Below are 13,754 nucleotides of genomic sequence, written 5' to 3'. Positions count from 1 at the left end.
CAACGATTTCCTTCCATTTCCTTTAAAGAAAAGTTTCAGTCAAATTTAAAAAAAATATATATATATAATACTTGCAATGCATTTCCTCCAAGCCGTGGCCAACAATAAGAGCAGAACTTTGAGATGCAGTTTCGAATGAGGTAAGAAATTAATTATGATTTTTTGCACAGGGCCAAAGACCGATATTTCGGTTTAATTGAATTTTCGTTATCACTGAGATTTTCTTATCACTGAATTGACTTTAATTTTTTTTGAGGAACTTATACTTGGGTCAGATTGCTAATTTTTGTCTAATTGTCATTGTCATTGAATTTATTTGCTGGGAGGTTACGTTAGGTTGTATTCTTGTTAACATTCAACTATTGTGTTTCAAAATTTCTCTGGGGATCTTAAACTTAGCACAATGTCCATTAGCAGTTAAAATAGTATCATTAAAATTTTGTGGGAAGGTTACACTTGGCGACCCTCAGCCAGACGTGGCCCGGGAACGGAATCCATGGACCGCAATGTGCGTTCGAAACGTCGATGTTCATGTGTCCTGCAGTTCACATGTCGACGCGCAATTTGCTGCGTTCTTCTTCGACCCACGAGCCGAGTGATCCACCGTCCTGTGCAATGCCTCACCATCGCCGCCACACAATATACGTGTTTCAAGGCAGTCTTCCAGTCACTCACGTATCTGGGAGCACATTCCGTATGTTCGTACCTTCGCTAGCAGTCTGCAGTGGGGCACCGTGTCAAACACTTTACGGAAATCTTGGAAAATGGGATCTGCCCGTTGCCCTTCATCCGTAGTTCGCAGCATATCACGTGAGAAAAGGGCAAGATGAGTTTCGCATGAGTGATGCTTTCTAAAGCCGTGGATAGAAACTTTTCTCTGACAAGGAAATTCATTACACTCTAACTGAGAATGTATTCAAGATTTGTGCAGGAAACCGATGTTAAGTATATTGGTCAATATGTTTTCCAATGCTGTATACAGTGACAGAAGGGATGATAAATGACACAGGAGTCCAGTTGCTATGGATGGTAGGACACAATGGAATTTTGTATAACGAATTACTCGACCTCCTAACATAGAGAACCGTTACAGAATGATAGTTTCATGTAACAGCAATGTCTCATAATTATTTCAACACTATCAGTCACGGTGTCAGTCTGGGACACGGATATTACCCTATATATCTAAAGTGAAAGAAAATTCCAATCTCTGGAATTTGTGGTCAAGATCAATCTGATTAGCAGATTTAAATCGTGTGGTAATGGCTTGCGCAAAAAGGAAACTAGTTGCAAAAAGTTTCTTCCATCCTACCACTGCTTAGCTTGTTACTCCACAGATCTGATTTAAATAAGTACAATTTGATACCGGAATTCTTAATGGAAGCTTATGTACGAATATACTACTTATGGAGAAACCGGAGTTCTTAGAGTAATGTTTTATCCGTTTCCATTTTTTTAAAATTATGGACTTATATACGCATATGAAAACTGAGACAGTTGTACTGGTGTACACTTTTTTTAAACTTAAGACCTTATATCTGTCTATGAAGACAAACTATTGTAGCATTCTACATTTTATGTTTGTATATGAAGACTCAGACTATCCTGAATAAGAAACTCCACGTGAATCCATACCAAGAATAGACTTGTGCGAAATGTAGTCATGGCTATAATAAAATCTCCTTAGTATGTTGTACTATCCGCAAATCCGAATATATTCTGTCAGTTTATTTTCAGACAATGTTTATGTTAAGCGAATACAATATAATTATAGCTTGTTATATGCTCGCTGGTCTAAAAAGATTCCAGCGTGCCGTACAACTGATGTAACACTACTCACAGTGAAAGTATTTGGACAACCATTACAGGCAACCGAGTACGCCATGCCGAATCTGGTGCAGTGTGTGTGTGTGTGTGTGTGTGTGTGTGTGTGTGTGCGTGTGTGTAGTTGCATTTTTTGAATTTATTTGTGCGGCGAAGCGTCAGACGGTTCGGCGACTGGTAATCAACTCCGGTAATATACTGCAAGGGGTTGAGATGAAGTTTCGAAGAACTCTTCTTCGTGAAGATGGCATTAGTGTAGAAGATGAATTACTTGCATGTTTCCTGGTATATATTATAGTGCAAAAATTTTATCATCGGTTAGAAACAGATACTGTTTAACACTGATGCATAATTATGATGCTAGTTATGATATCGACGAATACCTCGCTGCAAGTGGTCTCGATACAAGTTCGAGAATAGGCGAGGGAAGCTGTCAAAAATGTATTCCATCTTAACTCCAATAAGAGTTCTAAAGTCGAAAGTATCATCATGGTGTTTTATGATAAACCTTAGAGAGCATATACGTTGGTTACGACGATAAAACTTTCAATACATAATTATGACAAGCTCCTGAAAAAGTACGCTGAACTGAAGGCTATAAGCAACATCATAAGCTTACGCGACTACGTGGCAAAGAAAAGAGAAGGCAGTACATTTTTCAAAGGAAATCATACCCTGTAGTTCAATATCATCAAGCAGCGTGAAATGGCGAAGTTTGATGAAGAGCGAGCGTGCGTTGGCATTTAAAACACTGGGCATTGCACGTAGCCAGAAATTTGAGAGGTGCAAACTTTACAGCGTCATTAGCATTTACTACTACTTTCAAAAAGGAGTTTAGGATAACATCACGGTATACAGGGAGAGTCAGCTAACGTTATCGCTGGATATATTTCGTAAACCACATCAAATACTGACGAATCGATTCCACAGACCGAACGCGAGGAGAGGGGCTAGTGGAATTGGTTAGTACAAACCATAAAAAAATGCACGGAAGTATGTTTTTTAATACAAACCTCCGGTTTTTAGAAATCAAACCCCGTTAGTTTTGTTAGCACATCTGAACATATAAACAAATACGTAATCAGTGCCGTTTGTTGCATTGTAAAATGTTAATTACATCCGGAGATATTGTAACCTAAAGTTGACGCCTGAGTACCACTCCTCCGCTGTTCGATCGTGTGTATCGGAGAGCACCGAATTACGTAGGGATCCAAAGGGAACAGTGACGGACCTTAGGTACAGAAGAGACTGGAACAGCACATTACGTCCACATGCTAACACCTTTTTATTGGTCTTTTTCACTGACGCATATGTACATTACCATGAGGGGTGAGGTACACGTACACACGTGGCTTCCGTTTTCAATTACGGAGTGGAATAGAATGTATCCCGACATGTCAGGCCAATAGATGTTCAATGTGGTGGCCATCATTTGCTGCACACAATTGCAATCTCTGGCGTAATGAATGTCGTACACGCCGCAGTACATCTGGTGTAATGTCCCCGCAGGCTGCCACAATACGTTGTTTCATATCCGCTGGGGTTGTAGGCACATCACGGTACACATTCTCTTTTAACGTACCCCACAGAAAGAAGTCCAGAGGTGTAAGATCAGGAGAACGGGCTGGCCAATTTATGCGTCGTCCACGGCCTATGAAACGCCCGTCGAACATCCTGTCAAGGGTCAGCCTAGTGTTAATTGTGGAATGTGCAGGTGGGGTACGTTAAAGGAGAATGTGTACCGTGATGTGCCTACAAACCCAGAGGATATGAAACAACGTATTGTGGCAGCCTGCGGCGACATTACACCAGATGTACTGCGGCGTGTACGACATTCATTACGCCAGAGATTGCAATTGTGTGCAGCAAATGATGGCCACCACATTGAACATCTATTGGCCTGACATGTCGGGACACACTCTATTGCACCCCGTAATTGAAAACGGAAACCACGTGTGTACGTGTACCTCACCCCTCATGGTAATGTACATATGCGTCAGTGAAAAAGACCAATAAAAAGGTGTTAGCATGTGGACGTAATGTGCTGTTCCAGTCTCTTCTGTACCTAAGGTCCATCACTGTTCCCTTTGGATCCCTACGTAATTCGGTGCTCTCCGATACACACGATCGAACAGCGGAGGAGTGGTACTCAGGCGTCAAATTTAGGTTACAATATCTCCGGATGTAATTAACATTTTACAATGCAACAAACGGCACTGATTACGTATTTGTTTATATGTTCAGATGTGCTAACAAAACTAACGGGGTTTGATTTCTAAAAACCGGAGGTTTGTATTAAAAAACATACTTCCGTGCATTTTTTTATGGTTTGTATTAACCAATTCCACTAGCCCCTCTCCTCACGTTCGGTCTGTGGAATCGATTCGTCAGTATTTGATGTGGTTTACGAAATATATCCAGTGGTAATGTTAGGTGACTCACCCTGTATACCTATGCTCCAAGCACGAAAAGATAAGGAGGCTAAGAAGAGGTGATTCAAAGAGGTCAAATATGTGTTGCTGACGTCAGTGCGCATACCACGGCAAAAAAAAAAAAAAATGTTTTCTGTGTGGAAGTGTGATCAGTCAGTTCAACTATGAGCTTTCCTCCCGTGAAAGCGCTATCCATAAAGGAGAGAGAAACCCTGCTTCGCCATTTGTCAGTTAACAGTACAAGACACAGGTGCATTGTCGATATTGCTACTCATATATTAGTTGATGGACGATTGGTAGACAAATTCTAGATATGCTTCCAAGAACCAAATCGAAAGTTTGGTGCTTGCGTGTCAAGGGAAATACGCTAAGTGATCAAAAGCATCCGGACACCTGATTGAAAATGACTTACAAGGTCGTGGCGCCCTCCATTGGTAACGCTGGGATTCAGTATGGTGTTGGCCCACCCTTAGCCTTGATGACAGCTTCCACTCTCGCAGGCATACGTTCAATCAGGTGCTCGAAGGCAGCCCATTCTTCACGAAGTGCTGCACAGCGAAGAGGTATCGATGTCGGCCGGTGAGGCCTGGCACGAAGTCGACGTTCCAAAACATCCTAAAGGTGTTCTGTAGGACTCAGGTCAGGACTCTGCGCAGGCCAGTCCATTACAGTGATGTTATTGTCGTGTAACCACTCCACCACACACCGTGCATTGTTAATAGGTGCTCGATCGTGTTGAAAGGTGCAGTCGCCATTCTAGAAACATTATTCAACAGTGGGAAGCAACAACATGCTTGAAACATCAATGTAGGCCTGTGCTGTGATTGTGAAATGCGAAACAACAACGGCTGCAAGCCCCTCCATGAAAAACACGACCACAACATAACACCACCGCCTTCGAATTTTACTGTTGGAACTACACGCGCTGGCAGATGACGTTCACCAGGCATTTGCCATACCCACACCCTGCCATAGGATCGCCGCATTGTGTACCGTGATTCGTTACTCCACACAACGTTTTTCCACTGATCAATCGTCCAATGTTTACGCTCCTTACACCAACCGAGGCGTCGTTTGGCATTTACCAGCGTGATGTGTGTCTTATGAGCAGCCGCTCGACCATGAAATCAAAGTTTTCTCACCTCCCGCCTAACTGCCATAGTACTTGCAGTGGATCCTGATGCATTTTGGGATTCCTGTGTGATGGTGTGGATAGATGTCTGCCTCTTACACATTACGACCCTCTTCAACTGTCGACGGTCTCTGTCACACGAGGTCGGCCTGTCCGCTTTCGTGCTGTACGTGTCCCTTCACGTTTCCACTTCACTACCACGTCGGAAACAGTGGACTTAGGGGTGTTTAGGAGTGTGGAAAATTCGCGTATAGACGTATGACACAAGTGGAACGGTATCATCAGGCCACGATCGAAGTCCGTGAGTTCCGAGGAGCGCCCCATTCTGATCTGTCACGATGCTTAATGACTACTGACGTCGCTGACATGGAGTACCTGGGAGTGGATGGAAGCATACTGCACCTAATATGAAAAATGTGTGCTTCTGGGGGTGTCCAGATACTTTTCATCATATAGTGTAGAACTACGGTGCTCCCCAAATGTCTTCATAGACGCAAGTGTGAGCAGGAAGATGACGTAATAACATCTGAAGACGTTTTCATGTCAGTTTTAAATCCACGTTTGCCATCTAAGTCATTAGCACTTTGTGACTCCTGATTGGACGTAAGGATGAACAAGTGCTCTTGGAAACCTCTGGAGGAAAAGACGTAGTTTAGAAATTACTCCACCTGAAACTATAAAATATGTGCAGCCATTGGACTTACATTTCTTTAGGCAATATGTAATATAAACCAAGCGAATAATAAAGTTTCTTAACCTACGTTCTAGGAACATGCAGCCAAAACTGCATGATCGATTCTTCATCATGAAAATACGTTCTTTCATTTACAATCAGTTGTCTATGGATGTGTATAGACCAGTGCTTCGTTATGTGACTGAGAACGCTTGTTACGATATTGGTGAACCCGTGGACAACTTCAACAGCACTGATTTTATGTAACGTGCTGTAATGACATGTGATCAACTTGCATTTCTTCACTGAGCATTTTGAAGTCATTCATATCGCTTCGAGCATTTTTTTTTAAATTTTTTCACTGGTTTTTATAGTTCAGGTATCTGCATTGACGTGTCAACTAGAGCACGTTTGTTGAGTCTTGGAGAAAAACGACACTCATCAGCACATTGAGAGGTACGTAATGCTCCTGCAACAAAAATTTCATGCAGATATGTTCGAACGCAAATATTTTCCTTGCCATTTAGCTAGTATGCTCTCAATACCTTCATATGCTTTATTTAATTGTACAAATCTCAAATACCACAGACTGGTCCTATTTCATACCGGAATGCTTAGTGTATTCTTGATGTGGTTCTCAGTTTGAAGACTGGTTTGATGCAACTCTCTACATTCACCTATCCTGAAGACGTCTCTTCATCCGTACACGCATGCTGCAACCTACGCCCACTGGAATCTGCTTCCTGCTACTATGCTTAGTCTCCCTCCATTTTTTTCTGTAGCTTTTCCCTTCATTAACTAATGGATAATTTTATGATGTCTCAGGATGTGTCCTGACTAACCGATCCCATTCTATAGTCTCGTTGAACCATAAATTTCTCTCGTCCCGAAATGGATTCAGTATTTGTCCGCTAGTTATACGACCTACCAGTCAAATCTTCAGCATTCTTATGTAGTATCACTTTTCAAAAGCTTCTGCTCTCTTCTTGCGTGAACTGTTCATAGCCGACGTTTCACTTCTGCACAGAGCTACATTTCAGGAATGACTTCCTAACTCTTAACTTCATATACGACGTTACAAAATTTATCTTTTTCAGAAATTGTAACGTCGTTTTTTTCATGCTGGATTTTATGTCCTCTCTACTTCAGCAATTGGCATTTATTTTGTTACCCTACTACTTTCAGAGGCTCATGTCCAGATCAGCTCCATCTGCGTCGGTAGATGTAAATCGACTGCATTCCATTACCCATGTTTTACTTTTGTAGATGTTCATCTCACAATCCCTTTTCAAGGCGGCATACATTCCGTTGAGCTGCTCTCCTGAGTCCATTCCCGTGGCTGACAGAATTACAAAATCTTCGACAAATCTCAAAGTCGTAATTTCTCCTACCTGAAATTTAATTCCATTTACAAATATCGTCTTGATTTCCTTAAAAGTAGAGACTGAATGACCTTGAGGTCGGACCATAAATTCCGACATTTTCTCTGGGTTTTCTTCGCACTTCGCTCAGCATACATATTGATGAATGTCGGGAATGTATTAAAACTCCCGACCTTCTCAACATATTCACGTCCTTCGACGCTATATAACTGCAGTCTGGTTTTTATACGAGTTCTAGACAACCTTTCGCTAGGTGTATTTTATCCCTTCAGCATTTTATAGCGTGCATTCCAATCAACATTATCAAAGAAAAGTATTACATCATTGGCATTATTCTACTAAGATGTAGCTAAATTTCTGAACATAAGAAATGAGAGAGTGTTTAAGGTTTACCAAGGAATAATCCTCATAGATTACCTGGGAAAATTAGAATTATAACTGGACTCAATTAAGTTTCATCGCTGGATAGTTTGAAACTTGCGTTGGCTGAAAAAAAAGGCCATGGTTGACACGCAAGAAAGTACTCTTTCATCTGTCTAATACACCATCCGACGCATCAGCGATAACAAGGGTGAAAGTGCATGAACTGATCTTTCAATGGATTCCTCATCCAGCCCCTTCTTCGCACTTAGCCACATGTGACTTCTTCCTGTTCCCTAACTTGAAACTCTATCTTTTTGGCAAGAAATTTTATTCAAATGAGAAAGTGACAGTTGCAGTCAGCTAGTGTTTCGCAGAGTTTAAAATAACCTACTTTTCCGGTGTGATGAAAAAACTGAAGGAACGCTAGATCAAGTGTGTATCCCTCAAGGGAGACTATGTTGAGAAGTAAGTTGAGCTGATTATGAAAGAAGCAGTTTTCCTTGCTATCTTGTCAGACTTATCAAACCACCCTCGCACGAGTGCTTTACTTATTCGTTAGACGTAGAATTAACAAAGTTAAGAAAATAACAAGAACTGCCGTTGATAACGTTTTACTACTCAGCAGAATATTGGAAGTAAGTAATAACATGTAAGCAAATGAGAGGAACTGTATAAAGCAATAGCTATAAAGTCTGTAGGAAATACAAACTGAAAATTAGGTAATAAATTACTGAAGCAGTGTTATGTCCTTCCATTAATGGAAACCATCAAATTTTATATAGAATGAAATGTAATTAAAAAGTAAATTACGATTGACAAAATAATTTGATTTATTACTGTGGGAATTACTTGCTGCAGCTTTGCAATTATTTTGTGAACCATTGTTCCTCTCGTTACTACAATGTTCATCAAATGTGCACGTATACAATTAGCCCAATAAACGCTCAGTATTCCTATTAATGTTTGATGACTCTGTGAAAACAAATTTTTCTCGAAAAGCAACAGTTCCACTTTCATAAATAATTGTTAACCGAAGTTACAGGGTGGCGCTCGAAATTTGTTACCAATTGTTTCTTTCACAATTTACGACACACATTAGATATCGCGCTGGGATCTCTACAGCAGTACCAGCAGAGCTTGGAAAAACAAATGAGTTGCGAAATGACGTGTAATTCACGATACTGCGGCTAGTAGACTAGTAAGCAGAAATGGCTGACAATGGAAGACTGACGACACAGCAACGATCGGAAATTGTGTTACTTTTTCATGAAACGAGAAGCCTTGTTGTGATTCAGAGGCGTTTTCAACAACAGTTTCACACACGATGGGTTCCTTGCAAGAAGACCATCCACAGGTTGTACGATAAATTTGTACAGGAAGGAACAGTAATGGAAGCGAAGCGACCTCGGCCTAAGCCTGTTTGTTCGCCGGGAATACTGAAGCGGTACGAGTTGCTGTACAGAGAAGTCCCGGGAAATCGTTTAGAAAGGCAGCAGTGCAACTGGGAATATCCAGACGCTCCGTTCAACGCATTCTTAAAAGTGACCTCCCACACAAGATGTCCTGTGCACAGAAGCTCACTGAAGAACACAAGCAGCAGAGACTACTGTTTGCTCAGTGGGCGGACGATAGGGAAGAAACTCTCAACAACGTTAGGTTTTCAGACGAGGCACATTTTCATTTAGTCGGTGTGTTAAACAAACAGAATGTACGCTTTTGGGCCACTGAAAACCCACAAGTGCTTCATGAACGACAACATTATGCTCCGAGGATTACAGCGTGGGCAGCAATTTCCAGTCACGGACTTATTGCACCCTTTTTCTTTGAAGAAACTGTGAACAGCGAGCGTTATTTGAGAATGCTTCGAAATAGCTTCATTCCACAGCTTCTTGCTACTGCCTTGCCCTTCAACACGCAGTGGTTCATGCAAGATGGAGCAAGGAACATACTGCAAACACTGTGTTGGAGTTTTTACACGAGCATTTCGACATGCGGGTCATTTCTCTCAGGTTTCCAGGTCGCTTCAATGACGGACAAAATTAACCCCCCAATAGTCCAGACCTCAATCCATGTGACTTTTTTCTTTGGGGGCCCCTAAAGGAAAAATTTTTCCCGAAACGTTCACGTAATTTAATGGAGCTCAGAAGGCTTATTCTTCAAGCTTGCAGTGAAATTACGGAAGACTGTGCCGTAGGGTAACAACTAACTTCAGTGCTCGTATGAATGAAGTTAGGAAACGAAATGGTGGACATATTGAGCATGTGCTGAGTTAGAACTAATCTCCATGGACGGCTCTTCATTGTAGTATATGTTCCTTTCAGATTGTATTGACAATGAAGTTTACATTCAAAAACAAAATAGTAACACATTTCGTGCGCCACACTGTATATAGCAAAAATAATTGTACGGTAATTCCTTCTTTTTAATATTACATCCATTGTGTGATTGAAGGGTAATTCATTATTCTCTTCCTAGCAAACGCAGTTATACTTAAACACGAATAAAAATAATTCAAATGTCAATTTAATTTCTCCTACCAAAAGCAGAGTCTCGTGCTGGATTTGCAAGTTCACTTTCCGCAGCTAAGGACCTTTCCTCTTACATATATCGTGCATTGTCGTATTGTAACAATGTCGTAATTCACATGTGTACGAAGTCATTTGTAAGTCAAGTCCAAACTTCTACAGTGGAAAAACTGATAGGAGTTTTACCACAAGGTTCAAAGAGCACATGAATGTACTGTCTTAACAACCTACACATAGGCAACTTTGCCACACATCTTGCTCAACGCAGCCATTCTGCTAACAGCATATGGAAGTACCTTCGTGTACGTCGTCTTGCTAACAAAGCCATAAAACGTGATGTTATTGAACAAACTGAAATCCTTACCATCTCACACATAGCGTGATACCACTTTCTCAATTACCATCAAAAGACAAGCAACAACTTTTTGCTACAAAATTTCCAGTATGCACTAACAGGGATTTTTGCTACAAAATTTCCAGTATGCACTGACGGAACAGCTAACCACACAACTGTCCTAGCTCCTATCCCTCACATGGTGTATTTATTTCTATATTAGCACCCAATAACCTACGAGAAAATAATTCTTGTGTTATCTGGCCTAATACTAAACTTTCGGTCGTGAAAATTTTTTGTATGAATAAAAATTACATGAAACCCAGCATAGCCTGGGTATTCATTTAACCAGTTTTCTATTCGAAACGAAAGGAAAGGAAAGGAAAGGAAAAAAAATGAACTATTTTTGTCGCGAAGAAAAAATTACATTTGCATTGTAAGTAGGCTGTTTATGTTTTCTGATTGGCAACGTTACGTAGCGCTCTATACGAAAATAACTGGCTGTGCTGTGTGCAGTCTGTGGCTAGTTTGCATTGTTGTCTGCCATTGTAGTGTTGGGCAGCGGCAGCTGGATGTGAACAGCGCCTAGCGTTGCGCAGTTGGAGGTGAGCCGCCAGCAGTGGTGGATGTGGGGAAAGAGATGGCGGAGTTTTGAAATTTGTCATGAACTGCTATATATATTATGACTATTAAAGTAAATACATTGTTTGTTCTCTATTAAAATCTTTCATTTGCTAACTATCCCTATCAGTAGTTAGTGCCTTCCGTAGTTTGAATCTTTTATTTAGCTGGCAGTAGTGGCGCTCGCTGTATTGCAGTAGTTCGAGTAACGAAGATTTTTGTGAGGTAAGCGATTTGTGAAAGGTATAGGTTAATGTTAGTCAGGGCCATTCTTTTGTAGGGATTTCTGAAAGTCAGATTGCGTTGCGCTAAAAATATTGTGTGTCAGTTTAAGCACAGTCATGTATAATTGTTCTAAGGGGACGTTTCATAGCATGTATTCGTGAAAACAGCTCTCAAATTATGATAAAGTCGTACAAAGAAATACGCGTAATCTACAAATGTCTAAGTAGATGATCCCGCACAGTTTCTGTACGCTCGGCGCGACCGATTCTCGTGTCCAGAACGCGCTTTTGTAACCGTATCCATGGTAACTCATTTTCATAACTCTATAGACGGCTATCGTTTTCGCCTACAGCCGTTTGCACTTCGCAGTTGAAAGCTGTCGAAGGTGCTGCCAAGTGTCAGGGATTTTGCCGGCCGCGGTGGCCGTGCGGTTCTGGTGCTGCAGTCCGGAACCGCGGGACTGCTACGGTCGCAGGTTCGAATCCTGCCTCGGGCATGGGTGTGTGTGATGTCCTTGGGTTAGTTAGGTTTAAGTAGTTCTAAGTTCTAGGGGACTTATGACCTAAGATGTTGAGTCCCATAGTGCTCAGAGCCATTTGAACCATTTTTTGTCAGGGATTTTCTTATGTTGACTGGACTGTAGAAGTGCCTTAGCAGTAACGAATAAACATATTAAAATTTCAGTCGCCGGGCGGATTCGTGCCGGCGACCGGCATCGTTTCTCGCTCGAAAAGCAGTGCGTTAGACCGCACTGCTAACGGTGCAGGCCATGTAGATATTATGCATCTCACTGTTTCCAAAGTCCTATCTCTGGAACCATGTGTCGCACATGATATCATTCTGTAGTATATTCAGCGTCATACGTGAATACTGTCAGTGAAATATGTTACGAGTAAAGTTAGTAGCAAAGAAATAATAAATTTAAAGGCCATGCATGATTCGGAAATTTTTCAGGCATCTCATTGTTTATGACGTCATATCTCCTGAACTAAGATATGTAGATGTGTTACCCCGACAACGATTGTTGCCTGACAGTAAGAGATACGTGTAATGGGTTTGGTTGAAATTGGTCCAGTGGTTTTAACCTGTAATTATAGTGATACCATTTTTCAGTGTGCATGTTAATAACGATGTAAATCAATGTATCTGCCTACTCATAGATTGTATTATGTGCGCAAAAATCAAAGAATTGTTTCTGATTGAGTATCTTACATTTTTTAGGGGAGATATTCGTAATGTACAGCATCTGTACAGCACATTTTGGGCGCTGCCAAATTTAATTTGACAGGTAGAGTTTATATTGACGGTGAAATGTGATTAATCTGTGGCCAAAAGCCATGTAAAATGCAATTTTCCAGTTGGGTACTGACCACAATGCTACCCATATTGTCACAGTAAATAAAAGATTTCGTTTTTCGACGCAAACCCGATATAGATATTGTATTGTATTGAACTGGGGACCTAGAATCGACGGAGAGGCTTCGTCCCCGACGTAGCCCTCAGTGGTACACAACCCCACAACAGGATACAGCAGTCTACTCACCACACCGTCGGCCCACCGCCGCCCCACCCCGAGCCCAGTGTTATTGTGCGGTTCGGCCCACAGAGGTTGGAAGTACCGCTTCAGTTGTAAAGTCCTTTTATTATCACACAACCGGTGACTCCATGCTCTGCACTCGTAGGTAGCACACCGCACCTCGTGCACGTCTACCGTTGCGCTCGGAGGTCACAGCACCATGTCACGACACCTGAAGATAGGCGTATGAGAGCCCGAAACCGATAGTGTGATAATAAAATAATTTACAACTGAAGCGATATTTTCAACCTCTGATGTATTTAGGTGGGAAACCGCACTCAAAGCTTAAATGCGTGGCGCATGAGAAACTAATATTATCTTCAGCAATTTTCACCATATGTTTTACGTAAAAATTCACAGATCCAATGCACAAACGTGTCTTCTCTGTCGCATAGTCACCCACAGCTCCGTCCTACAAGCCAGAAAGAAAACTTGATGCTGCAATTAAAACTAAGAAACTTTCAACTCAGCGTATTACTACACATATACATTATTTCAAAGTTATCCAAACAGAGACAAGCCATAGACGCATAAGCACCTTTTTCTCTCAGTCCTGAAATATAAGCCACTTTGTATTAAACTTAGCATCATTTCACATCTATTCCAATTGTTATATGTGTCAAACAGAATGTGACACTATAAAGTTTCACCCCCCCCCCCCCCAACA

The 13,754-nt window shown here is 41.4% G+C and overlaps 1 non-coding gene across 1 annotated transcript; it reads right to left on the bottom strand.

Moving 5' to 3' along the window:
• Positions 1-460: 460 nt before the first annotated feature.
• On the bottom strand, positions 461-615 carry LOC126095702 (5.8S ribosomal RNA). The gene has a single exon (XR_007521966.1). It is a non-coding gene; the product is annotated as a 5.8S ribosomal RNA (ribosomal RNA).
• Positions 616-13,754: the final 13,139 nt, after the last annotated feature.

This window comes from Schistocerca cancellata, chromosome 1, assembly GCF_023864275.1.
Source record: "Schistocerca cancellata isolate TAMUIC-IGC-003103 chromosome 1, iqSchCanc2.1, whole genome shotgun sequence".
Taxonomy (NCBI): domain Eukaryota; kingdom Metazoa; phylum Arthropoda; class Insecta; order Orthoptera; family Acrididae; genus Schistocerca; species Schistocerca cancellata.
The sequence above is the reverse complement of the archived record's forward strand: the minus strand, read 5'-3'. Positions and strand labels throughout refer to the sequence as shown.